The sequence below is a fragment of the Ovis aries genome, chromosome 1 (genome assembly GCF_016772045.2).
Source record: "Ovis aries strain OAR_USU_Benz2616 breed Rambouillet chromosome 1, ARS-UI_Ramb_v3.0, whole genome shotgun sequence".
Taxonomy (NCBI): Eukaryota; Metazoa; Chordata; class Mammalia; order Artiodactyla; family Bovidae; genus Ovis; species Ovis aries.
The window spans coordinates 210302139-210328272 of record NC_056054.1 but is presented as its reverse complement, the minus strand read 5'-3'; the positions used below and the strand labels follow the sequence as shown (position 1 = coordinate 210328272).

Below are 26134 nucleotides of genomic sequence, written 5' to 3'. Positions count from 1 at the left end.
TAGTCATCATGAAAAACAGTGATTTTTCTCCTTTGTTTTCATGAAGTAGTCATCTTAAACATGCTGATAAAAATATTTCAGCAAGGCCTGAAGCCAGAGGGGCATGTCCTGCCTGGGAGCCATTACCTGACTCAGGCTGTAAGCTTCTCATGGATTCATCTCTGATCAGCTTTCTTAACACTCATCTGGTCCTGTGGGGTTAGTTATGTCTGCCTCTGTGTTCTTGAAGCACTTGCCACATTGAACACTAACTTCGTTTTTTATCTTTCTCCTATTGGATTGTGAGCTGCTTAAAATCAGAGACATTTGTTTTATTTATATTTATATAAATTATAAATATATTAGTGCCTAGCAGTGCTTACATATAGTTGATATAAATAAGTGAATGTTCCAGAGTAACCTTTTGATATAGTTTATAATTTTACTTATAAAGCAAAGGGCTAACCATAGAAATTTTGGAAAACATAGATAAAGAGAATAAAATAAAGTAATATACTATTACTCAGAGTGAGCATTGCAAACATTGATATGTATCCTGCCAAGCTTTATTTATTCTAGGTTTGTGACTGTAAATTTAAAAATAAAATAAAAAGAAAAAAATGGCATTATATACCACACTGTCTTAAAAGCCGCTTAAAATGCCATTATATTGTGAATATTTTTCCATATCACATATTCCTCTCTTAGTGCTCTTCTACTGTAGGGTTCTGCCCAAGTGTTCTTGAGTTCCTTTGTATGAATGTACGATAGCTTACATGACCATTCTTCTATTTTTGGCAATTTATGTGAGTTCCAATATTTCTCATGGACAAAGATTACCACAGTGAGCACCCGTGTACATCCCTAGTAACTTAGGATAAATTCCTGGTAGTGGAACTGCAACAAGAAATACCCAAATTGCAGATAAATACCCCATAGTGGGTTGCTGGATCATATGATAGTTCTATTGCTAATTTTTTGAGTAGCCACCATACTGTTTCCTATAATAGCTGCATTCCTATTAACATTCATATCAACAGTGCACAAACATTCCCCTTTTTTTTAACCCCCTTGCGAATGCTTCTTATTTCTTATCTTTTTGGTAATGGCTGTGGACTCAATGGACATGAGTTTGGGTAAACTTCAGGAGTTGGTGATGGACAGGGAGGCCTGGCATGCTGCAATTCACAGGGTCGCAAAGAGTTGGACACGACTGAGCAACTGAACTGACTGATTCTAACACTACATGTGTGAGTTGCTATCCCATTGTGTTTTTTCATTTCCATTTCTGATGGCTAATAACATTGAGCATCTTTTGCTCCACCTGTTTGCCATCTGTAAGTCTTCTTTGGGAAAAAGTCCATTCAGATCTTTCGCTCATTTTTAAATTGGATTTTTTTTAAACTATTGAGCTTTATGAATTTTTTATATATTTTAGATATTAGCCCCTTATCAATATATGATCTGCAAATATTTTATCCTATTCAGTAGGTTACCTTTTCATTTTGTTGATTGTTTCCTTTGCCGTGCTGAAGCTTTTTATTTTGACATAGTCCTACTTATTTAATTTTTTGCTTTTGCTTTTGGTGTTAGTTTAAAAAAACAAAACAAAACACTGCCAAGTCTGACATCAAGGAGTTTACTATTTATTTTCTTCTAGGAGATTTATGATTTTAGGTCTTATATTCAAGTCATTTATTCATTTTCAGTTATTTTGAGTATAATAAAATGAGTAAGATAGTGGTTGAATTTCATTCTTTTACATGCAATTGTTCAGTTTTCCCAGTAACATTTATTGAAGAGATTGTCTTTACCCCAGAGTATGTTCTTGCTTCCTTTGTTGTTTTTATGCCAGTACCAAAATGTTTTGTAATAGTACCGTACTGTAGCTTTGTAATATAATTTGAAATTAGGGAGCATAATGTCTCCAGATATTTTCTTCTTAAGATTGCTTTAGCTATCTGGGATTTTTTTATGATTGCATACAAATTTTAGAATTGTTATATTCCTTTGAAAAATGCCATTGGAATTTTGATAAGGGTCAAATTGAATCTGTAGATTACTTTAGGTAGTATGGAGCACTTTAACAATATTGATTCTTTCAATCTATGAGGACAGAATATGTTTCCATTTATTTATATCTTTTTCAATTTCTTTCATTAATGTCTTGAAGTTTTCAGTATATAGATCTTTCACTTCCTTGGTTAGATTTATTCCTAGATGCAACTAGGAATTCTTTTTATTCTTTTTGGTGCAACTCTACATGGGATTGTTTTATTTCTGATAGTTTGTTATTAATTTATAAAAATACAGTGGATTTTGTGTATTGATTTGTATATTGCAATTTTACTGAATTTATTCCAACAGTTTTTTGATGGAGTCTTTAGGGTTTTCTATATATAATATCATATCATCTGTGAATAGTGATAGTTTTACTACTTCCTTTCCAATTTGGATGCTATTTCTTTCCTTCCTACTCCCTCTCTTCCGCCCTCCCTCTCCTTCCCTGCCTAAGACTTGCAATACTATGCTGAATGGAAGTTACAGGGTGGGCACCCTTGTCTTGTTCCTGATCTTAGAGGAAAGACTTTGACTTTTCACTGCTGCGTATGATGTTAGCATTAGGCTTGTCATATGTGGCCTTCATCATGTTGAAATACATTCCTTCTATCCCACTTGGTTGAGAATTTTTATCATAAATGGATGATGAAACTTGTCATAGGCTTTTTATGCATCTATTGAGATGATCATAAGATTTTTATTCTACATTCTGTCAGTGTGTGCTATATCATGTTGACTGATTTGTGGGTATTGAACCATCCTTGGATCCCTGGAATAAGTCACACTATCATGAAGCATGATCCTTTTAACGAACCATTGAATTCAGTTTGCTAACATCGTGTCAAGGGTTTTTGCATCTTTGTTCAACAGGGATTGTTGTTGTTGTTTAGTTGCTCAGTCATGTCCAACTCTTTGCAACTCCATGGACAGTAGCCCGTCAGGCTTCTCTGTCCATGGAATTCTCCAGGCAAGAATACTGGAGTGGATTTCTTTCTCCAGGGGATCTTCCCAACCCAGGGATAGAACCCCCGTCTCCTCCATTGGCAGGAGGATTCTTTACCACTGAGCCACCTGGGAAGCCCATTCAACAGGGATATTGACCTGTAATTTTCATTTCTTTGATATCTTTGTCTGGTTTTGTTATCAGGATAATGCTGGGGAATATATATATTTTAAAAGCATTTGGTTACATTACAAATTTATAATAACTTACATTCTTACCAGTAGCATATTTACTGATCATTTTAACTGAAACTATTACCAGTAGCATATTTACTGGTAAGAATGTAAGTTATTATAAATTTGTAATGTAACCAAATACTTAAATGTATACACTCCCCAGGATTATCCTGATAACAGAACCAGACAAGGATGTCAAACACTAGGTATTGTTATATAATATATACATGTAAAAATTCGTCAATTTGAAAGTCGAAAAACCACGTAAATTAAGATGACAAAATGTTGTATCACTGAAATTACCCACAAAGACTTAGCATTGCTGGAACCTGGGAGTATATCTGGGGGCACCAGGCACCAGCTTAAAATCTATTGATGGTGTAGCTACTGGCAACAAGGAAGAAGGAAGCCCCAGTTAAGGGCTGGTGTAGCAGGGTCAGAGAAGCTTAGGAGGAGAAGCCAGGGAGCATCTCTGGGACGTCTAGAACCTAAATGGGCCAGATGGTGACCATGGTGGTGACCATCTCTGAGCCTAAGGAAGAGATACTGAGTCAGTTCAGGGAACAGCCTGGGCAGGAGTGAGGATCCAAAGAAAAGACATGTTATGCCAAATACTGAGAAGTCAGGATCAGGTCTGGAAATGTATGAAAGGAATAAGTCTGGAAGACAAGGCTTTAGAAGCCTACACTTGAGCTGAAAGTAGAAGTTGGATCAGGGCTTCTGAGCAGGTGGGATGTTGATCTTGTTCTGAAGACAAAGGAGAGATGACCTTTTCATCAGGTCAGTCAGGGCTGGCTTAGAGTTTTGGCTTTGCCACCCACTGTGTGACTTTGAACATGGCATAGAGGCTTGGGTCTCAAGTTTCTCTCTCTTTAAAAAAAGGATGACTTAACAGTTCAGTTAAAATGATCTCTAAGATTTCTTCCAGCCCAGAAACCCTCTGCCTCTATTTCAAATGAAAACATTGTGGGGAGGTGGGGGAGGTATTGAAGTGGTGAGGACATTGTGCAGCCATGGATTTCGCTTATATTTAGATTTATGCTTTGGAGTTATTACTTCTGACAACAAATCATCACCCAGAAGTCCACTAATACATTGAAATGACTGTTCTGTTTTGAAATTCTAAACTGTGATGCTGCTCAGTTTACTTGAATGAACACTGGTGATATAATCAGCTGCAAATATTTCTTTTCTACGCAAGACATCTGTCATGTTCGACTCCTAACAGTGATCCATAAATGTGGAAAGTTGTGCCGTCAAGCATTTTCATTTCTCTGTAGTCCTTGTCACTAATGAGAACTTTGAGTTGAAAGGGACTGGAAAGCTAAGGAAAGTGTGGGACCAAACCCCAGCAAATGTAAAGCGACAACTGCTTAATTTCAAGTGTCACTTTTCCGTGTTTGGCTTTTCCAGCACCACGAGTGGAGATGTTTGCCACTGGAAAGTCAAAATGCCTGCAAAAACAAATGCTCAGTTTTCAAATATCTGGTCTGTACCATTTATTTTTAATACTAAATGTGACACAGTGTAATGTCCTATCGATTAAATTAAACTGCATGGGTGAGGGAGATAGAATTTCAATTGAATTCTTAGATGAAAAATGAGCTGCTTGTCGCAGAGTTTTCCTGGCAATCGTCTAACATCCTGATAGATATTGGCTGGCTCCACTTAAACAGCTGGAACTTTGCAGCCATCAAGCTATGTCTATATGAGAGGGGCAACCCCCACACATACACAGGGGAAAAAGTCGTGGGCCTTTAAAGAAGAGAGAAAGGATTTCTTGGCTAGTGGGGGCTTTAATAATTTTTTTTTCTGCATGTGATTGATATCTTTTAGAAATTTTGCATGCTTTTTCGGTGAAGTCATTATGATGTGCTGCACAGCTGCAACATATGTTTAGAAGATGCATTTTACACTCAATTCCTCTACCACCAACAGCCTAGGAAACAAGGAAGCCTATTCATCTTGCTATCTGCTGTTTAAATAATGTTAATGTGTTTCGGGCTGCTTGTGCTCTAAGTTGTTTCAGTTGTATCTGGTTCTTTGTGCACCTAAGGACTGTAGCCCACCAGGCTCCTCTGTGCATGGAATTCTCCAGGCAAGAATACTGGAGTGAGTTGCCATGCCCTCCTCCAGGGGATCTTCCTGACCCAGGAATCAAACACGCGTCTCTTAAGTCTCCTGAATTGGCAGGCAGGTTCCTTACCACTAGTGCCACAGGAGCTGGTGTCATCCAAATATGATGCTGTAGGAAGGTGTTAACAAAATGTAATATCCCAAGAAGACATTTCTGGTGGGATAACAGCAGTTCAAAGGGGACTGGTACTTGCTGTGTTGGTCATTTATTTTGTTCTTTGGCCCCATGAGATGGGATAAGAATAATGTTTTGCACAGATCTAGATTTCTGCACAAGGAGGGTGGGGTAGGGTGAGAACCTCCTTAGTGACTTTTAGCTCAGAAATTCTTCCTTTGTGGCAACTTAGGACAAAATGAATAAACTTCCTCTGGAATGTGATGATACCTGGGAGACAGAGACATAGTATGAGGTCATTTTGGGCCCAGCAGTTATGGTCAGTTGAATTAGAATTATAACCAGTGAGGTCATTGATTTTGGACCAATGCTGCTAGGCTGTGGTTCCCTAGAGAATACTGAAGGCCTACTACCCATCTTTTGGGATATGGTCAAAGATGAAGTATAGCCTGGAGAAATCAGACCAAGAACATCATGGGAAGGGAGCATGGCCTGCAAAGCCAAGTGACAGTGTTTATCTCTGGAAGCAGAGCCCAGCACAGAGGTATGTGTGCATGACATACAGGAGACAGAGGAGGCATGAATTTCCCTGGGAGGACAGCAAGGAGGGCCCTGTCAGCTATGTAAAGCAGTGCATGAAGTGCAAAAGCACAGAGACAAAGATAGATTGAATATGCAAAAATATAACCAGTAATAGCAATAGCAGCGATAGGAACAACTAGAGCAGTCAGCTCTGTGCATTGGCAACTGAGCTTAAATAGATTCAGGAGTAAACTATGGTAAACTTGGACTCCAAAGAAAAGATGATGCAAAGAGAAACACAGACTCGATTATGATATAGTTATATAGAGAATACCAGGCAGTCATTTAAAAGAAGATGTAGTTGATAAAAGGAAAAGACAATCTGTGGACTGGGAGGAAATATTTGGAAACGATGTGACCAACATGGGCTTAATTTCTAAAATATAAAAACAGTGCCTACAACTCAACATAAAGAAAAACCTAAGCAAAAAATGGGCAGAACACATAAACAGGTGTTTCTCCAAAGAAGGTGTACAGATGGCCAACAGACACGTGAAAAGATGCTAAACATCACTAATTATTAGAGAAATGCAAATCAAACCTGCAGTGAGGCACTGCCTCATACCAGTAAGAGGGCCATCATCAAAAAGCCTATAAATAATCAGTGCTGGAGAAGGTGTAGAAGAAAAAGGAACCCTCCGACACTGTTGGTGGGAATGTAAATTATTGCAGCCACTATGGGAAACAGTATGGAGGTTCCTCAAAAAACTAAAAATAGCACTACCATTTGATCGAGCAATCTCATTCCTGGGAATGAATCCAGAAAATGCTAATTTGAGAAGATACATGCACCCCCAATGTTCATTGCAGCACTATTTACAATAGCCAAGACATGGAAGCAACCTAAATGCCCACTAACAGGTGAACAGATAAAGAAGATATGGTATATATCTACAAGGAAATATTGCTTAGACATAAAAAAGAATGAAATAATACCATTTGTAGCAACATGATAGACTTAGAGATTATCATACTAAGTGAAGGAAGTCAGATAGAGAAAGACAAATATATGATATCACTTATATGTTGTTGTTCAGTCGCTCAGTTGTGTCTGACTCTGCAACCCCATGCACTGCAGCATGCCAGGCTTCCCTGTCCTTCACTCTCTCTCGGAGTTTGCTCAAGCTTGTGTCCATTGAGTTGGTGATGCCATCCAACCATCTCGTCTTCGGTTGTCCCCTTTTCCTCCTGCCCTCAGTCTTATCCAGCATTAGGGTCTTTTCTAATAAGTCAGCTCTTCATATCAGGTGGTCAAAGTATTGGAGCTTCAGCTTCAGCATCAATCCTTCCAATGAATATTCAGGATTGATTTCCTTTAGGATTGACTGGTTTGATCTCCTTGCTGTCCTCTCAAGAGTCTTCTCCAACACCAGACTTCAAAAGCATCATTCTTAGGAACTCAGCCTTCATTATGGTCCAACTCTCACAACCATACATGACTACTGGAAAAACCATAGCTTTGACTATACGAATCTTTGCTGGCAAAATAATGTCTCTGCTTTTTAATATGCTGTCTAGGTTGGTCATAGCTTTTCTTCCAAGGAGCGAGTGTCTTTTAATTTCAATTTCATGGCTGCAGTCACCATCTGGAGTGATTTTGGAGCCCAAGAAAATAGATCACTTATATGTGGGATCTTAAAAAATGATACAAATGAACTCATTTACAAAATGGAAGTAGACTCACAGACACAGAATACAAATTTATGGTTACCAAAAAGGAATTGTGGTGCTGGAGAATACTCTTGAGAGTCCCTTGGACTTCAAGGAGATCAAGTCAGTCAGTCCTAAAGAAAATCAGCCCTGAATATTCATTGGAAGGATGATGCTGAAGCTGAAGCCCCAACACTTTGACCACCTGATGTGAAGAGCCGACTCATTGGAAAAGACCCTGATGCTGGGAAAGATTGAGGGCAGGTGGAGAAGGGGGGACAGAGGATGATTTGGTTGGATGGCATCACCGACTCAATGGACATAAGTTTGAGCAAGCTCCAGGAGATGGTGAAGGACAGGGAAGCCTGACATACTGCTATTCATGGGATTGCAGAGTTGGACACAACTGAACGACTGAACAGCAACGAACAACAGCAACAAAGGGGAAAGTGGGAGGGGGAGGGACAAATTAGAAACCTGGGATTAGCAGATAATACACTACTGTACATAAAATAGATAAACAATGAGGACCTGCAGGAAACTGTATTCAATATCTTGCAATAACCTATCATAGAAAATAATCTGAAAAATAATTGATATTGATATATATATAATGTGTATATGTATACCTGAATCACTTTGGTGTATACCTGAAATTAACAAAAATTGTAAATCAACTATTATTTCAATTAAAAAATCAAGATAACAGCAAAAAAATTGTTTGTTTTCATATAAATGTCAGACATATTTCAGTTGAAAACATGTTACAGATGGTATACTATGATCAATTTGTAAAAATCTGTATGTATATAAGTTTGTGTAAATGTGTTGTATGAATACATGTGTGATTATGCATCTATGCACATGATGTTTTTCTATGTGCATATATTTTTAAGTAATACAAGGAATATTTTTGAAATTTCCGCAACCTGCCAATAGTGATTTCCTCTAGGAAACAGATCATAAAAGATCAAGCTTGGCTGGAGAAAGGATAGGAAGGAATAAGAAAGTGTTGCTTTTAACTTTTTCTTATATTGCTTGCATTTTTTTTACCTTGAGCATGTAGTGATAACAATAATAATGATGTTGATAATGGCAACAATAAATTACAAAGACCTAGAACCTAAGTTGAAACTGTTTCTTATCTAGTCGAAGGAAGCTAGAAGAATTTAACAATCACTTGATGACATAATTCATCCAGCAGGTGCTGCTCATTAGAAAGTGCTAGAGAGTGGGTTAAATTATGTTTTGAGGGTACTTGGAAATGATATTCAGTGTTTTCATCTTTCAGTAAATTTTTTTTTCTCTTAAATTTCCACAGTCCTAAGTAGACCTCACATGCCACAATTATGAACACTTTGGCAGAGTTGACCCTGGCCAACTTTGTTATGTTGATGTGTGTGTTCAGATAGGGCCTTGTTGATCCTGTCTGGGGTGTTTGTTATCATACAGATTCTAGCCACACAACTGGTGCCTGAACCTGGGCTGGCTCTTCAGTCAAGTCAGTATTATATAGGGAAGAGGGGTGCTGCCAGCTCAGCAGATCACTGAACTGGGATGTGAACACAATGGAACACTTTGGGTGACCTCTTACCCTTTCGAAGCAGGAATATCTCACTCAGTATATCAGTGGATTTGTGTCTCCGCTTCAAGTGTGAGAGAACATGAACTACTTTCATAGCTTCTTAGGCAGGAAGGAGGGAGACATTTCTTAAAAGCTATTCCTGAATGTCTTCCTCTTGTGATTAGAAGGGAGGAGGCTGGCTGGGGCTGGGGGTGGATAACATTCTTCAGCGTCTGGCTGGGCTGCCAGCCCAAAAATCTTTTTTTTTTTTTTTTTTTTCCTTCTCCTGCACCATATGGATACAGGAAAAATATAAAGAATGTGTTCCCTGCCCTTGAGGAATTTATAATCTGGTTGGGGGGCAGCCAAGCCGCTGCTGGGTAGCCTTGGATCAACTGCACCATGAGCTGGTGTGAGGCTTGTGCTGTCCCAGCAGGCCCCAGCTGTTCCCTTTCTGGGGGTCCTGCCCCGAGCCAGGCCACAGGTCAGTGGGCCGCAGGGGGAGGCACTATCACATTTCTCTTGTTTTGTAACATTGGTTTTGGCCACAGTTATAGAAATTTCTCAAACTAAAAGCTTCTGGTGAACTCTCTCTGGTTCAAGTTAGTAAGCTACATCATTAATAAATGGTTGTAGAACCCTGTCTTTCTTGAGAGATATAAAGATCCAAACAAATACACACACGGGTGCAGGCACAGACTAGTGATTATAAAACCAATCTTTTTGGTGGTCGTAGCATCTTAGAATTGGAAAAGATCGTAGAAGTCACCAGACAAGCCCTGCCATTTTAACTTTGCAATAATGAAGCAAAGGCACGTGTTTTACCCATGGTGGACGTTTAATGAATAGATGGTATTTTCTAGTTTCTAAAGCAGTATTCTTTCTCATGGTAGAATTTGGGAATACCTGGTAATATGGACTAAATTCGTGGTTTGTTGCATTGTTCAGTCACTAAGTTGTGTCTGCCTTTTTGTGATCCCGTGGACTGCGGCACGCCAGGCTCCTCTGTCCTCCACTATCTCTCAGACTTTGCTCAGATTCATGTCCATAGAGTCAGTGATGCTATCTAACCATTTTATCTCTGCCACCCACCTTCTCCTTTTGCCTTTCATCTTTCCCAGCATCGGAGTCTTTTCCAGTGAGTCGGATCTTTGTATCATGTGGCCAAAGTATTGTAGTTTCAGCTTAAGCATCAGTCCTTTCAGTGAATATTCAGGGTTGATTTCCTTTAGGATTGACTGGTTTGATTTCCTTGCTGTCCAAGGGACTCTCAAGAGTCTTCTCCAGCACAATTCAGGACTATCAGTTCTTTGACATGCGGCCTTGTTTACTGGAAAAACCATAGCTTTGACTATACAGACCTTTGTCAGCAAAGTGATGTCTCTGCTTTTTTAATATGCTGTCTAGGTTTGTCGTAGCTTTTCTTCTAAGGAACATAGATAGTTTAATTTTGTGGCTGCAGCCACTGTCCGCAGTGATTTTGGAGTCCAAGAAAATAAAATCTGTTGCTGTTTCCACTTTCCCCTCTTCTGTTTGCCACAAAGTGATGGGACCAGGTGCCATGATCTTAGTCTTTTTTAATGTGTTTTAAGCCAGCCTTTTCACTCTCCTCTTTCACCTCCATTAAGAAGCTCTTTAGTTCCTCTTCACTTTCTGCCATTAGGATGGTATCATCTGCTTATCTGAGGTTGTTGATATTTCTCCCTGCATTGTTGATTCCAGCCTGTGATTCATTTAGCCAGACATTTTGCATGATGGACTCTGCATATAAGTTCAATAAGCATGGTGACAATATACAGCCTTGACATACTTCTTTCCCAACTTTGAACCAGTCTGTTGTTCCATGTCCAGTTATAATTGTTGCTTCTTGACCTTCAAGGAGATCCACCCAGTCCATTCTAAAGGAGATCAGTCCTGGGTGTTCATTGGAAGGACCGATGCTGAAACTGAAACTCCAATACTTTGGCCACCTCATGTGGAAGGTTGACTCATTGGGAAAAACTCTGATGCCAGGATGGATTGAGGGCAGGAGGAGAAGGGGACAACAGAGGATGAGATGGCTGGATGGCATCACTGACTCGATGGACATGAGTTTGAGTGAGCTCCAGGAGTTGGTGATGGACAGGGAGGCCTGGCGTGCTGAGTTCTTGGGATTGCAAAGAGTCAGACACGACTGAGTGACTGAACTGAACTGAAGTGACCTGCATACAGGTTTCTGAGGAGACAGGTCAGGTGGTCTGGTATTCCCATCTCTTGAAGAATTTTCCACAGTTTATTGTGATCCACACAGTCACAGGCTTTGGCATAGTCAATAAAGCAGAAATAGATGTTTTTCTGGAACTCTCTTGCTTTTTCCATGATCCAGTGGATTTTGGCAATTTGATCTCTGGAACCTCTGCCTTTTCTAAAACCAGCTTGAACATCTGGAAGTTCACTGTTCACGTATTGCTGAAGCCTGGCTTGGAAAATTTTGAGCATTACTTTCCTAGCATGTGAGATGAGTGCAATTGTGCGGTAGTTTGAGCATTTTTTTGGCATTGCCTTTCTTTGGGATTGGAAGGAAAATTGACCTTTTCCAGTCCTGTGGCCACTGCTGAGTTTTCCAAATTTGCTGGCACATTGAGTGCAGCACTTTAACAGCTTCATCTTCCAGGATTTGAAATAGCTCAACTGGAATTCCATCACCTACATTAAAGTTTCTTTTAAAAATGATACTAATTTGAATGGCTGTTGGTCAATGTATAGACAATGGAACAAATTTTGGAGATTGGTAAGATTGTCGTAAGGGCTATAAAAAGGATGGATCAGAGTGCTTAATTTGGTGGGGGGATTAGTGAAGGCATCTAAAAGAAGGGAAGATTCTCAATAGGGACCCCAAGGACTTGTTTGGAGTTGGGGAGAGTGGTGTAGAGACAGGGGTAGTGATAAGGATGCAAGAATTTTAATGAGAAGATTGAGTGGGGAGTATAAAAGTGAGAAAGCAAGCCTTAAAACTTGGTTCAGAAGGAAAGAAAAAAATGAGATAGGGAGGTAATTTGAGGACCAATTTTCCTTCAGACTTTTGACATAATACTCTGCTGCTGCTGCTGCTAAGTTGCTTCAGTCATGTCCAACTCTGTGCAACCCCATAGGTGGCTGCCCACCAGGCTCCGCCATCCCTGGGAATCTCCAGGCAAGAACACTGGAGTGGGTTGCCATTTCCTTCACCAATGCATGAAAGTGAAAAGTGAAAGGGAAGTCACTCGGTCGTGTCTGACTCTTCGCGGCCCCATGGACTACAGCCTACCAGGCTCCTCCATCCATGGGATTTTTCCAGGCAAGAGTACTGGAGTGGGTTGCCATTGCCTTCTCCTACATCAGTTCAAAAAGGTTATTTCTCCTGCTGGGTTGGTCGGTGGGTTTGTAACCCCTCGTTGGGGAGTTACATCGATGAATTAGTGAAGAGGGAAGGGCTTATGTTTTCTCAGGCTGTTTTCAAATCCTTGAAAGCCCAGAGATTTGGCCTTTGCTTCTTTCTATCTTGGGCTTCCCTTGTAGCTCAGCTGGTAAAGAGTCCGCCTGCAATGTGGGAGACCTGGGTTCAATTCCTGGTTTGAGTAGATCCCCTGGAGAAGGGAAAGGCTACCCACTCCAGTATTCTGGCCTGGAGAACTCTATGGACTCTATAGTCCATGGGGTTGCAAAGAGTTGGACAGGACTGAGCAACTTTTACTTTCTTTCTATCTAACACTTTTCTTCATCACTAGGTGATGAAGAACTGGTTGCTAAGTATGTAGAAAATAATTTTTTTTTCATCCTTGAGTTAGGAATAAAAAACAAACCTAAAATGAAGGATCTAGGAGGGATTTAGAAAAAGAGTTTCTACCTACCCCGCATTACTTTGGGGTTTATGAAGTCTGTGAGTGGTTCATTGTCATTGAATGCTCTTTGCAAAAAGGGGTGAGTTGGTGAAGGATATTTCAAGGAAAGAAGGGTAAAGAAAAGTCAGCAAATGCCTGAAAGTAGATCTCAGCACGTCCATGTCTAGGAGGGTCATGAAACTATATCAGAACATGTACATGTTGTATTTGGTTCTGTACACTTTCAGCTATTAGTACTCACATACAGATTGTATTGTGTGATATAGCCAGATGATAGAGAGAGGCCAATTGGCCCCAGAAAATCAATCATCTAAGGAAGGTGTCAGCAATTTTCCATGTCATGGAGCTTAGTGGTAGAGAACCCTGCACCTTTTTATTTTTTAAACTATATTGACAAATATCCCCTCAAATAAATTAACATTCCCTCTCTGACTCATCTGATGGGAACAATCAGTTCACAGACCAGTATGGGCTAATCCACATGGTCAAAAATTACAGGGAATATCTTATTTCCCCGTAAGTTAACAAGTGATGGGGAGAAGGAAATCATTCCATCTGTCCCCCTACCTTGCCTTTTAGACACTATTTGCCCTACATTCTTGGTGTTAGGGGATAATCATAAAAGTGAAAGTGTTACTTACTCAGTCATGTCCGACTCTTTGAGACCCCATGGCCTGTAGCCCACCAGGCTCCTCTGTCTATGAGGTTCTCTAGGCAAGAATACTGGAGTGGGTAGCCATTCCCTTCTCCAGGGGATCTTCCTGACCCAGGGATTGAAACCAGGTCTCCTGCATTGCAGGCAGATTCTTTATCGTTTGAGATATCTGAGAAGTTGGGTAATCATAAATGTGCTAAATATGCACTGAAATAGTAGTAAATAGAGAATAGGGGGAAGGGAGCTAGGAAGAAGAAAGGATTGGGGAGATATTTCATTATTCAAAATATTTTTCCTAAAGGTCATGGAATAAGTCAAAGCAGAACATTTTCCATCACAGAGGCAATTATTGGACACCTGGCATGAGTGCTCAGTTGCTAAGTTCTGTCCGACTCTTTGTGACCCCCATGGACTGTAGCCCACCAGGCTCCTCTGTCCATGAGATTTTCCAGGCAAATATACTGGAATGGGTTGCCATTTCCTCCTTCCAGGGGAATCTTCCTAACTCATGGATCGAATCCAAGTCTCCTGTGTCTCCTGCATTGGCAGGCAGGTTTTTTTTTTTTTTTTTTATCCACTGAACCACCTGGGAAGCCCAGGACCACTGGACATTTTATATTCAATAAAAAGTATTTTAAAAATACAATTTTGAACACATTTGCACAGGGATAAATGTTAAAATGATGAATTATTTATTCATATCTGTTCCTTTCATGAAGAGCATTTGTAACCCATTAGATAGAGATTATTTCTCTATATCATAAGCAATTCACCAGGTAAAGACAGTAAGTCTTAGCCAACTTGGATCACGGAAGAAAATAATGTTTATATAAGTCATTTAGTTTATGAAAAAACAACTTGGATCATGGAAGAAAATAATGTTTATACAAGTCATTTAGTTTATGAAAATATAAATCTTTTGCTTTACAGCTCTTATTAACTATTATTGTCCAACAAAATGAATCAATTGGCTTTAGCTGTAGGTGGCTTGTTTACCAACTGCCTGTTCTTCTCCTGACAAATGTAATTTCAAATGAGGGTTAGAAATAACTGCCCTGAAATACATGTAATTTGGCTTTGCTTCTGGTAAAGGTTATTGTATAATTTGCTGATTCATGCCACACTGTAAGTATCATATCAGAAGATAAAACCCTTTGGAAACAAATGACAGATGATGTACAAATAGATAGCCTAGCAATGTAAACAGTAGGGGGAATTCATTAAGTGTCTGCTAAAAGCATTTGATTTAATTTTGCCTATCTTTTATGAGATTTTTAAAAAATGTATAAACCAAAATGACAAATGATAATTATCTTAAAAGCATGTGACATGATAAATCCAAAAATACATGATGCATTTTCTTATTTTTAGAGAATCTTTTTGGCTTATTTGTTGTATTACAAAAATATATGATTTTTTTCCACCCACTGATTATTTCCTGGGAGGTACCATAATTAAGGTCTCAAGAATTAAATAGACTGGCACAGTCATCAAATGGCAATGAGCCATCCGCGGTGTTGGGACATCAATCTAATAACATAAAAACTATTGGTTTTGAAAATCTTACTCTCTTTCCATGTAATTATCATTTCCACTTGTATAAAACTGAGGTTAATTTATGATGGGTTTATTTCTAGCCAATCTTGCTAATGTTCTAGGACTTTTTATATTCTGTATCATTTGATATGTATTGTCATAAAGCTTTTATATTTTTCAAACACTTCAGCAGTTTTATGCATTGAGTTTGTTATTAAATGTCATTGTGTCACTTTATGGGATCCTATTTAAAGAAAGTTAGTAGCTAAGGAAAGAAATGAGAAACATTTATAATTCGACCCCAGCTAAACTCAAGGGCAATATGGGACTTGGTAAAGAGAATTTATAAATTTCTCAGGTACTCTTCATAAAAATAAAGCCAAAACACAAGAAAACAAAAAGAAAACCACAGATGAAAACAAGCCAAATAAAAATTTTATTTGCTAATCACTTAATACCAGATGCTGGGTTTTATGTGTATGAAATTCTAGACAAAGTATCGTGTTCTGAAACAGCCCTTCCTATATTTCACAGTCATTTAAAGGGTAGCTTGAATATTCCTTTCTCTACCCCTGAGGCAGAATTAGGGACATCCATGCCCATATCATAGAATTTGTCCATAATATTTTTTCTCACATGGTCATTTGGGTAGTTTTGTATTTGATTGACACCCACTCAGACTGGAATTCAAAAAGAACAAAGGCTTTGCTTTACCCATCCATGTTTTTCCAGCATCTAAGACCTGGTACATGGAAAGAGCTCAGTCAGGTTTGAAATAGCAGTTTTTGCAACTTCAGGTCTTATGCAATGATGACACAGTTCTTAATAACATGAGAAAGGAAAGGTTTAATTGGATCATTCCCTCCCAATAACTGCCTAAATGGTTTAGTGACAGTATGGCTGTGCGTACTAGCAGAAATGGGGCAGAGATTTGTCATTAATTCAGTGTGTTATAAATAATGCAAGACAAGGAATTTATACAATACAGATATGTGAAGCCTTTTCCATTTAAGACTTTCCAGGATCAAAGAGATTTTGTGCAAAGTTAATTATCTACTACTACTATTATTATTATTTTTACTGGAAATCCCCATTTCTCTAATTGTTTCAGCTACCTTTTTTTTGAATCAGTTGTAGTTGATGTCTTCCCTGAGAAAAGGGAAGTTGAACTCTTTCACTGGCCTCAGGACAAGCTGTGTAAGCAGTCACAATTGTGGTATATACTCTGAGAAATATTAAAATACTCTTGTCCCCAAATATTTCCTGGGATTCGTCCCTTTGTGATGACATGCTCCTCTTTGAGGATAAAAATGGAGAGGTTTGGGATATTTTTTCTGCTGGTCTTCAGAATTGGTTCCCCAGCACTTCTTTGGCTCTGGTTGCTAGGTGTGGCCCCTTCTGGCAGAAGATTTAATCCTGATCTGGGAGTACCCATCTGACCCTGGAGCTTCTCTGGTCATCTGATTTTCACTTTACACTTCTAAGAAGGAAGGCCTCTTGTTTCCGCTCAGCCACTATCACCTCTCACCTGGGGTGGGAGTGTACCCCCAAGTTCCTTCCAGGGTCGTATCTTCCTATTATCTCCCCCTTGGTTTGCCTCACTCTTGAAGTTACTTTCTGGGCTCCTACAGGCGTTTGGGTTAGTACTCTGCACTGTATCTCTGACTCATAAATCTGTTCTTTAGGACAGTCATGCTTTCCATATGATGATTGCTGCCATTCATAAAATAATATTTAGACCCCAGCTGGTCATACTGAAAGTGAGATAATCTAACTGTTGTGCTCATAGTTGAGCTTCACAGGAAGAGTATATCCTTTTATTGTTTTCTTTTATTGAAGTAATGGTTAACATAAAAATGAGGCTACAGTTGGCAACTGTATGTGAAGATTATGCGGTTTCTGCACTCAGTTGGGTGAAGCCAAAACCGCAGATAGAAATAAACACAAGTTGTGAGAAGATGGAACTTCATACAGTGCTTGGGGAGGGTTTCCAGGGAAATTGTGTCATGACACCCTGGACCTGCTTTAGGTGGCTTTAATTCCCTTAGCCCTATTCGTGAGCCAGGGAGCATCTTGAGTGGATGCCCAGCAGCTCCTTTTCATCCTCTTCCCCAGCAAAGAAGTTACAGAGAAGAATTAGGAGGCGCATATTTGCTGGTTTTCTTTTTCTTTTTAAAGTCTCATTGCAATCTTAAGAAGTACACTTCCTGTCTTTGCAATACACAAGTCACTTTGCTCTCTTTTAGGAATGGCCTATTAGGAGAAAAAAATTACAGGTCAGTATTCTACTTTTATCTGAGTTGTAGTAGTTACTCTTGGTATTTAAGGAGAATAGTTAAAGAAAACAGTTTTAAATGGGCATACAAGTTAAAGGGATAGATGCTTTAGCAATGAAAATGAACAAAATGATTTAACACTTTGAAGAATCACATTCTGATCTCATTCTTATACATGCCAACAGTAAATTGAGATGCATTCTGTTTATGACTGATTTGTTCACAAAGAACACTAGAGCCTTGAAAGAAATTGTGGTTTTTGGTTTGTTTCTTTGCAGCTGAACCAGAGGGGATGAACACAAGGAACAGAAAGACAGTTCAGGTGTGGTTCTATCGTGTCCTTTACACTGCCTTGTTCTTACATGTGGTGTTTATAAATTAGGAGGAAGGTAATATTTAGACTGATCCTTGGAAGACGGATCAGCATGTCCTTGGAAAAGTTCACTTCTAAAGAACTTCGTAAGTTGGCCAAAGAAAAGGTTACTGGGCTTTAGGTATCTTGGAGATGAGGAAGTGGCCTCTGTGGTCAACAGCAAGAGCACGATTTTGATGGGTGAGGCTGGTGAATGCTGTCTGGCTTCCAGAAAGTCTGGACAGAAGAGGGCAGATGCTTTGAGAGAAAAGAGAATGGAGACAGTCTTTCTGTTTTTCCTGCCTTCACTGCTAATGGAAATTGAGTGTTTATTGGGGAGCCCATGTGTCATATTTATGTATAGCGATAGTGGTAGAGAAGAATTAGTTGCATCAGTAGTAGGGAGCCTTGGGCCTGGGGAAGTACTCCAGACAGTACCAAATGCCTTTTGGTAAACCATGACATTGCCACAAAAGTGCTGTGCCATAGAACCTTGAGAATCCTCAGCTGTGTCAATCTATTTTTTATGGTTAATTTCACAGTTTTTAAAATTAAAATTTTTTCTTGTTGCAAGAGCAAGTTTTTATTTTTTGAATTATACATGTGAAAGTACAGAAAAAGAAGACTAAAAACACTTGTAATCCCACTCAGAAGAGTAAAGTTTGGAGTGGATATTTCCCTGCTTGAAGATACCTTTGTTAATGTTCTTCATTTAATAATATACCTTGGACATAATTCCTAGGGATCATTGCTCACCTAAGTTATATCTGAGTGCTCTATAGTTTTTTGTTTTTTTGTTTTCTTCTGCAGAATTCAGAAAATGTGATCAACACTCTTAGATGAGGGTAGGTGGACCCATGGCCAGGGCAGAAAGTTGGAATAGAGGACCATTGAGGTATGAAATGTTATTTTGGTGTTAATTTTAAGATGAATATCTTGTTTTTAGTTATCCAACCCCAAAACCCTGAGTAAAAAGAAAAATAAAACAAAAGCACCTAGCTTACAATTGGGAAATTTGGTCTTTTGTTTGGAACAAGTGGTTATTTGGAAACTTCCGGAGATATGGTTAGAATATTCAGTGGAGCATACAGACAAAATGTTAGGATGATTAATTAAACATTTATTTTTCATCTTCAGTTGAGGCACCATTTCCACCCAATGCTATTTATATCAATGTAAGAATTTTCTACTGCTTTTGATGAAGTGAGAAAGGAGTTGTAGGGGAAGGGGAAGCTCTTCTTCTGGGTTTAGCCCTTTGCAATCCATGCTTTCTGCATCTCACTGGCCACTTCTTTTGTTCCTTTCACCCAGACCACTTGTCAACCTCCTGTCCTTGAGTTTCTCTACAGGCGGATCTGAACTTGGAGTAATTTCCAAATTGATGCAAAGCTCAAATTTCATCCCTCTCTTGATAGTTTTATGTTGGAGAGGTTTACACTGCTCACAGAAGAACATCCCATCTTATACTCTGACATTCAAGGGTTTCTAAAGCCTATCTCTTACTGGTCTTTTCCAAATTCATTCGTTCATTCTACATGTTTTTGAGCACCTGTTCTAAGTACTGGAGACAGACAGTGAGCATGCCTTGGTTTTGTTTCTTACCATTTGTCTAAGGCCCTCAGAGACTCATGCTCTAGGCTGCTGCTCTCTGGCCCTTATCACCCGCCATTTTCTCTGCTTTTTTTTCAAACCCTTAGTTAAAATCCCTTAGAACACACCTTAAACTCCACCTCCTTCATGAAGCTGTCTCTGATACTTCTAGCCAGGATTATTCTTGCCTTCTTCTGAGCTCCCTTAAACGCCAGTGTCTTCTCTTTGGTGATTGACTACACGTTACCTTGTATTATAGTCTTTTCTGAATACGTGTCATCTGTCTTGTCAATCAGTAAGCTCTTTGAGAGCAAAGGTTGCCTTTCATTTGTCTTTCTTTTTTCTCTTCCTAGAGGATAGTAAAGCACAGTGATTGAGAGTTGGGGCATCATGGTCAGATAAATCTGGACCTAAATCTGGGCTCCCCCGACTTACCAGCTGCATCACCTCAGGCAGGTTACTCACTCACCTCAGTTTCCTCATCTGTAAAACGAGAATACTAGTTGCTCAGAAATTCGCTTATAAAAATTAAGCAAGATAATTTATGTGCAGTGATGAACACTTTCCTGACACTAAAGTTCTTGGTAAACTTTGCATCATTGTCCCTCAGTGTGTATTTGCTAAGTGACTGAATTAGCAATTGATCTCTTAGGTAGCTCAGGATCAGTACCTGCTGTGTACATGAGCCTTTCTGTATTTATCTTTGTTTATAAAGTATTGTTTGAAAAGTTGAATTATCTGAAATCTTGTTTCTTCATTTTTACCTTCCATAAATAGACTGTCCAACTTTATTCTTTCTCACATATTCCCCTTGTGTTTGGATATTAATAGCAAAACCAATGCTAAGCGGTGACTGTAAAATGAATATAAGCAGCCAACATCTCTATAGAATTTTTTAAAAGATCATCTGATAGCAGTGCTTTTGCCTACATTTCCCCTGGGAAAGGAACTCAGCCTGAAGAGTGACAAGGCTCTTCTTGGAAGCCCCAGAGACATCACAGCTCTGACGGAGATAGACACAGGTCTCATGGTGCAACCTAATTTCACCATGAAGCAGAGCAAAGACACCTTCTTCCAATTTGTTCTCTTTTGAAAGGCAAGACAGCCATGTTACAAATATTCAACAATTTTTACCAATGGGGGAAAAGTCTGGCTCTGTGTCCCATGAACACAGGAGAAGGCCATGGTGTTGAAATGAAGACTGTGAGTTTCTGCATTAAGTTAGTAGAGATGACGACGTGGCTAAAACCTGGATGAGGTGTCAGAGTGGGAACAGGTTGGATGATGATGTAATCCAGATTCTCAGTTTAAAATGAGAGGAGGTTAAGGGACCAACATCACATGCTGCCAGCAAAGGGCAGTACAGTGTGGTTGTTGGGGTCACACAGCTGGAAGCCAGACTGTTGGGGCAGGAGAGCCCTCCATCTGTCAGCTATGGACCCCTGGGTAGTGACTTACCCTCTTGGTGTCCTGGTTTCCTTCCATGTAAGAGAGGAGTAATAGTACTTACTTCATAAGTGTGGAATGAGGATGGAATCACTGAATATATGCAAAGCATTTAGAACTTAGGCTGCCCCATGGTGATTATTCAGTATGTATTAGCTGTTGTTGGTGGTGGAAGATGGAGAAGAGCCCAGTGCTATGCCCTCTGAAGCAGGAGATAGGTTATCCCTGGTGCACAGAGAATTGCTGTTTGGGGATTATGTGGCAGTAAGGGGCTAACGTAGGGTAGGGGATGGGAGGGATGGGCTGGAGGTCATCCTTTAAATGAGTAGAGAGCTATGCGCATGGCGCACTTTGAAGACTGGGAGAGCTATCCTCCATTAAAAACTTTCTAGTGTTATAGTCCCTGAAATCCCACCTTTGAACAACTTTTTTGGTCCAATCATGGTCTCTTCTTGGCAGTTGTCATTTACAGTGAAGACCCTTGGTCATGGGGTTAAGGATGACCTCAAATTATTAACATATTGGCACAAAACTTAAACTAGTTTATTCAAGGCTTTGAAAATTTGAGACCTCTGAGGGAGGTGCTGGATGCTAGAAGAGTACAAAAAAGGAGGGGTCAAAGTCAACATCAACCTCCATCTTAATTTTTTTTCCTGGACTTGCAGGACTGAGAAGGGCAAGGGTAGGGCATGACAGGCCTCCTGGGTGCTGGGCTTGGTCTTTCTTACTATGACAAAGACAACTTAGAGTGGCTCCCACCTAGACTCAAGCCCTGACCACCACTATGCTATTGAGACCATGATAATGACTCCTGATGCCTGATGCCTGGAACACTAGAGATTCATGGAAGTAGAAGAAACTGCCTCAAAATTGAGGGGAGTGTATAGTTCTGCCCTTAAAACTTGCTTGCTGTCAGTATGTTATAGGTGAATAAATTCATATAGTTGCTTTATGGTGCACAAAATGGTATTTTAGCTGCCACAATGGATTAGAAACCAAGAGTCTTCTTATTCATTCTTACAGTACATTTTAAAATTGCTAAGTCAATGCATATTCCAAATTAAGACTCTTTGGGCGAAATTCTGTATGTCAGACTTGATCAAGAATTGAAATTGTATAGAGAGATTTGGAAACATCTGGTAATGTATTATTAATAAGCTAGCAGAAATGAATCAACAGTTTTAACTGAGAAACATTAATTTGCATAAAACACTAAATAAGAGTGCATAGTATACATTTTTCATCATATACAATAATTGTGCAATCCAGACATTTAAAAACATACCAACCAAGCAGGAAATTTATACATTGTTGAAAACTAGATTAAATTTATAAATGAAGAGAAAAATCTCTTTTTTAAAGCATTATGTTTATATTTTGCAAATAAATTACAATATTAACTGTGGTACAGAAACAGCAGCAATAAATCAATTCTACATCCTCTTGAAGTGAAACAATTGTTCCTTTCTGCTAATAAATAGAACATGAATGCATAGTTAATAATATACCTCAGACCTCTATTCGGACTTACATACTGAAACACAAGCAAATGCTGAGTTTGAGTTTCATAATCTGAGCTAGATGTTTTATAAGAAATCTGCATATTATTTGGTATGCATCCTAAAGCAGTGTCAAGTTGCAGAGGAGAACGACTGGACGTGCCATGGAGAGGTCAGCTGAGTGGCCGTGGAGTGGGCTGCTCACTTCACAACATCCTAACCATATGTGTGGTTAGGAGCCGCACAGAACAGCCAGCTGTGCGGTCTCTTCCCAGCTCCGTGTTCGGTGCGGATGCACATTGGTAGCTTGGGGTTGGCTGTGATGGAAGGATTTACACCAAGGGAGATGGCATCGTGCTTGGAATTAGGGCTTGTATTCATGAAGAGATAACTGTGAACAGTTTTAAAGATTTATTTATTTTCAGCTGCACCAAGTCTTCACTGCTGCGCTCAGGCTTTCTCCAGTTGCAATGAGCGGGGGCTACTCTCTAGCTGCGGTGTGAGGGCTTCTCATTGCGATGGCTTCTCTTGTTGTAGAGCATGGGCTTGAGGCCCTTGTGCTTCAGTAGTTGCGGCACATGGGCTTAGTTGCTCCATGTTATGTGGGATCTTCTAAGACCAGGGATTGAACCCATATCCCATGCAGGGGAATTCTTAACCACTGTACCACCAGGGAAGTCCCTAATTGTGAAATATTTTAAAAAGTCTGTTCTGTGTGACCATGAGCAAGTTGCTCAGCCTCTTTGGTCCTTTGTTTCTTTATCTCTAAAATGGAAGAATGTAATATTTCAACCTTGTATGATTTTGATGTGATCTAAATGAGATAATTCATACAATTTCTTACTATCTGCCACATGGTTCTTAATAAGTGTTAGTGTGATTATATTTGGGACCACCAATGTTTTATGTCTTCTAGTGGGAAAATTAACCTGGCAAGTTCTTTTTTTGGTAAATGAAGATGAGTTACAAGAGTTAAATGTTTATTGAATATTTGTTATGTACCAGGCACTATTCTAAGCACCTCCTATATATTATATTATTAAATCCCCACCACAGCTCAATGAGAGAGGTACTCATTTCATCCCCATTTCTAAAATGATGAGAGTGAGGTTTAGCAAGGAACTTACTCAAGATGTAAATAGTAAGTGGTATATCTGGGATATGAATTCTGGTAGTTTAGCTCTGGATTGCACGCTCTTAAGATTATATACTCTTATGCTGCTAGTAAAGTCTCATAGGACATTAGAAAACGACAGGACCTTAGTTCAGCCTGGTCCAAGGCATAGTGATGAGGGGAAGAGACAGATAGACTTGCCCAAGGTCATCTGACAAACAAACTTGTGTGTTTCCTGATTCCAGTTCAGCCCTCTATTTGTTTAAAAAGGAGATAGCAAGACAGCCGGGGCTTCCCAGTTGGGACAGTGGTAAAGAGTCCCCCTGCTAACCCAGGAGATGCAAGAGACGTGGGTTCAATATCTGGGTGGGGAAGATCTCCTGGATTAGGAAATGGAAACTTGCTCCAGCATTCTTGCCTGAAAATTCCATGGATAGAGAAGCCTGGTGGGCAATAAGTCAACCGGGTCGCAAAGAATCAGACACGACTGAGTGACTGAGCACACAGCACAAGACACGGTTCTTGATTAGTCACTCAGTCGAGTCCCACTCATTTGCCACCCCGTGGACTGTAGTCCGCCAGGCTCCTCTGTGCATGGCATTTCCCAGGCAAGAATACTGGAGTGGGTTGCCATTTTCCTTCTCCAGGGGATCTTCCTGACCCAGGGATTGAACCCACACATCCTGCTTGGCAGGCAGATTCTTTACCACTGAGCCACTTGGGAAACCCGGCAAGATAGTGTCTACACTCAAATATAAGTGGGAAAAGCATGGATGCTGGACGGGAATCTGAAAAAACAAGGAATATGTGAAAAAATATCTGGTATTTTGTAGTCTGTCTCATTCTATGCGTGCTAAGTCACTTCGATCATGTCCGATTCTTTGAGACCCTATGGACTGTAGCCCACCAGGCTCCTCTGTCCATGGGATTCTCCAGGCAAGAATACTGGAGTGGGTTGCCATTTCCTCCTCCAGGGGATCTTCCCCACCCAGGGACTGAACCTGCATGTCTTAGGTCTCCTGCATTGGCTGGTGCGTTCTTTACCACTAGTGCCACCCATCTAAGGATTGGTTTTCCTTCCCTGGGCTAGACAATGTGTCTTTTAACAGCTCCAATGAAATGGGGTTGTCATTGTAGCAAGAGTCAGAAGGTGGTTAAAGGGCTCCGTTAGAAACTTCTAATGGGGAAGGTGATGGCACCCCACTCCAGTACTCTTGCCTGGAAAATCCCATGGACGGAGGAGCCTGGTAGGCTGCAGTCCATGGGGTCGCGAAGAGTCAGACACAACTGAGCGACTTCACTTTCACTTTTCACTTTCATGCATTGGAGAAGGAAATGGCAACCCACTCCAGTGTTCTTGCCTGGAGAATCCCAGGGATGGGGGAGCCTGGTGGGCTGTCGTCTATGGGGTCGCACAGAGTCGGACACGACTGAAATGACTTAGCAGCAGTAGAAACTTTTAAAAATGTTTCAGAGGAATTAGTGGAAATACTCAGACATTATGTGGGAAGAAAATGCATTGCTTTTCAGTCCCTTTGGCTTGAAGGAGGAAAACTTCTCAGTGTCAAGCATCCTCCCCTGCCAGCCCTTATTCCTTCTGATACTGGAGCTGCTTGTTTAGGTTGGCCTGAGTGTGTGTGTAGTGGGGGTTGGGGTGTGGGTAGGTGGATGGACAGCCTGTTTTCAGGACCAGGAAAGCAGATGTGATGCCTTGATGGAAAAACTTTGATCACAGTCTGACATGGAGATGAATCTTATTAATCCTTACTAGGCAATTGTCCCAGCCCAGGTAATCCTCAGTTCAGTTCAGTACAGTCGCTCATTCATGTCCGACTCTTTGCGACCCCATGAATCTCAGCACACCAGGCCTCCCTGTCCATCACCAGCTCTCAGAGTTCACTCAGACTTGCGTCCATCGAGTCGGTGATGCCATCCAGCCATCTCATCCTCTGTCATCCCCTTCTCCTTCTGCCCCTAATCCCTCCCAGAATCAAAGTCTTTTCCAAAGAGTCAACTCTTCGCATGAGATGGCCAAAGTACTGGAGTTTCAGCTTCAGCATCATTCCTTCCAAAGAAATCCCAGGGCTGATCTCCTTCAGAATGGACTGGTTGGATCTCCTTGTAGTCCAAGGGACTCTCAAGAGTCTTCTCCAACACCACAGTTCAAAAGCATCAATTCTTTGGCGCTCAGCCTTCTTCACAGTCCAACTCTCACATCCATACATGACCACAGGAAAAACCACAGTCTTGACTAGATGGAACTTAGTTGGCAAAGTAATGTCTCTGATTTTCAATATGCTATCTAGGTTGGTCATAACTTTTCTTCCAAGGAGTAAGCGTAATCAGCATCTTATTAGATGTTAAACCATTGGCAGGCCTGCTCTCCAATGCCCTAAGGGAAGGAGGCTTCCTAAACTAAGACATAGTCCTTCTTCTTAGTGCACAATCTATAGCTATGTCAGTAGAACAAAATCCAGTAAATTTTTGGTATAACTTGCTCAGGGAAATAAGTGGTAATTCTTTTCTATTTTTATAGGTGG

The 26134-nt window shown here is 40.1% G+C and overlaps 1 long non-coding RNA gene across 2 annotated transcripts in view; it reads left to right on the top strand.

Moving 5' to 3' along the window:
* The window catches only part of LOC121816904 (uncharacterized), a 289186-nt gene that overhangs the window by 47063 nt on the left and 215989 nt on the right, over window positions 1–26134 (top strand). For both annotated transcript variants that reach the window (XR_009595011.1, XR_006056612.2), the window contains exon 2: window positions 18756–18840. This is a non-coding gene — a long non-coding RNA (uncharacterized LOC121816904). The remainder of the gene's footprint in view (window positions 1–18755; window positions 18841–26134) is intronic.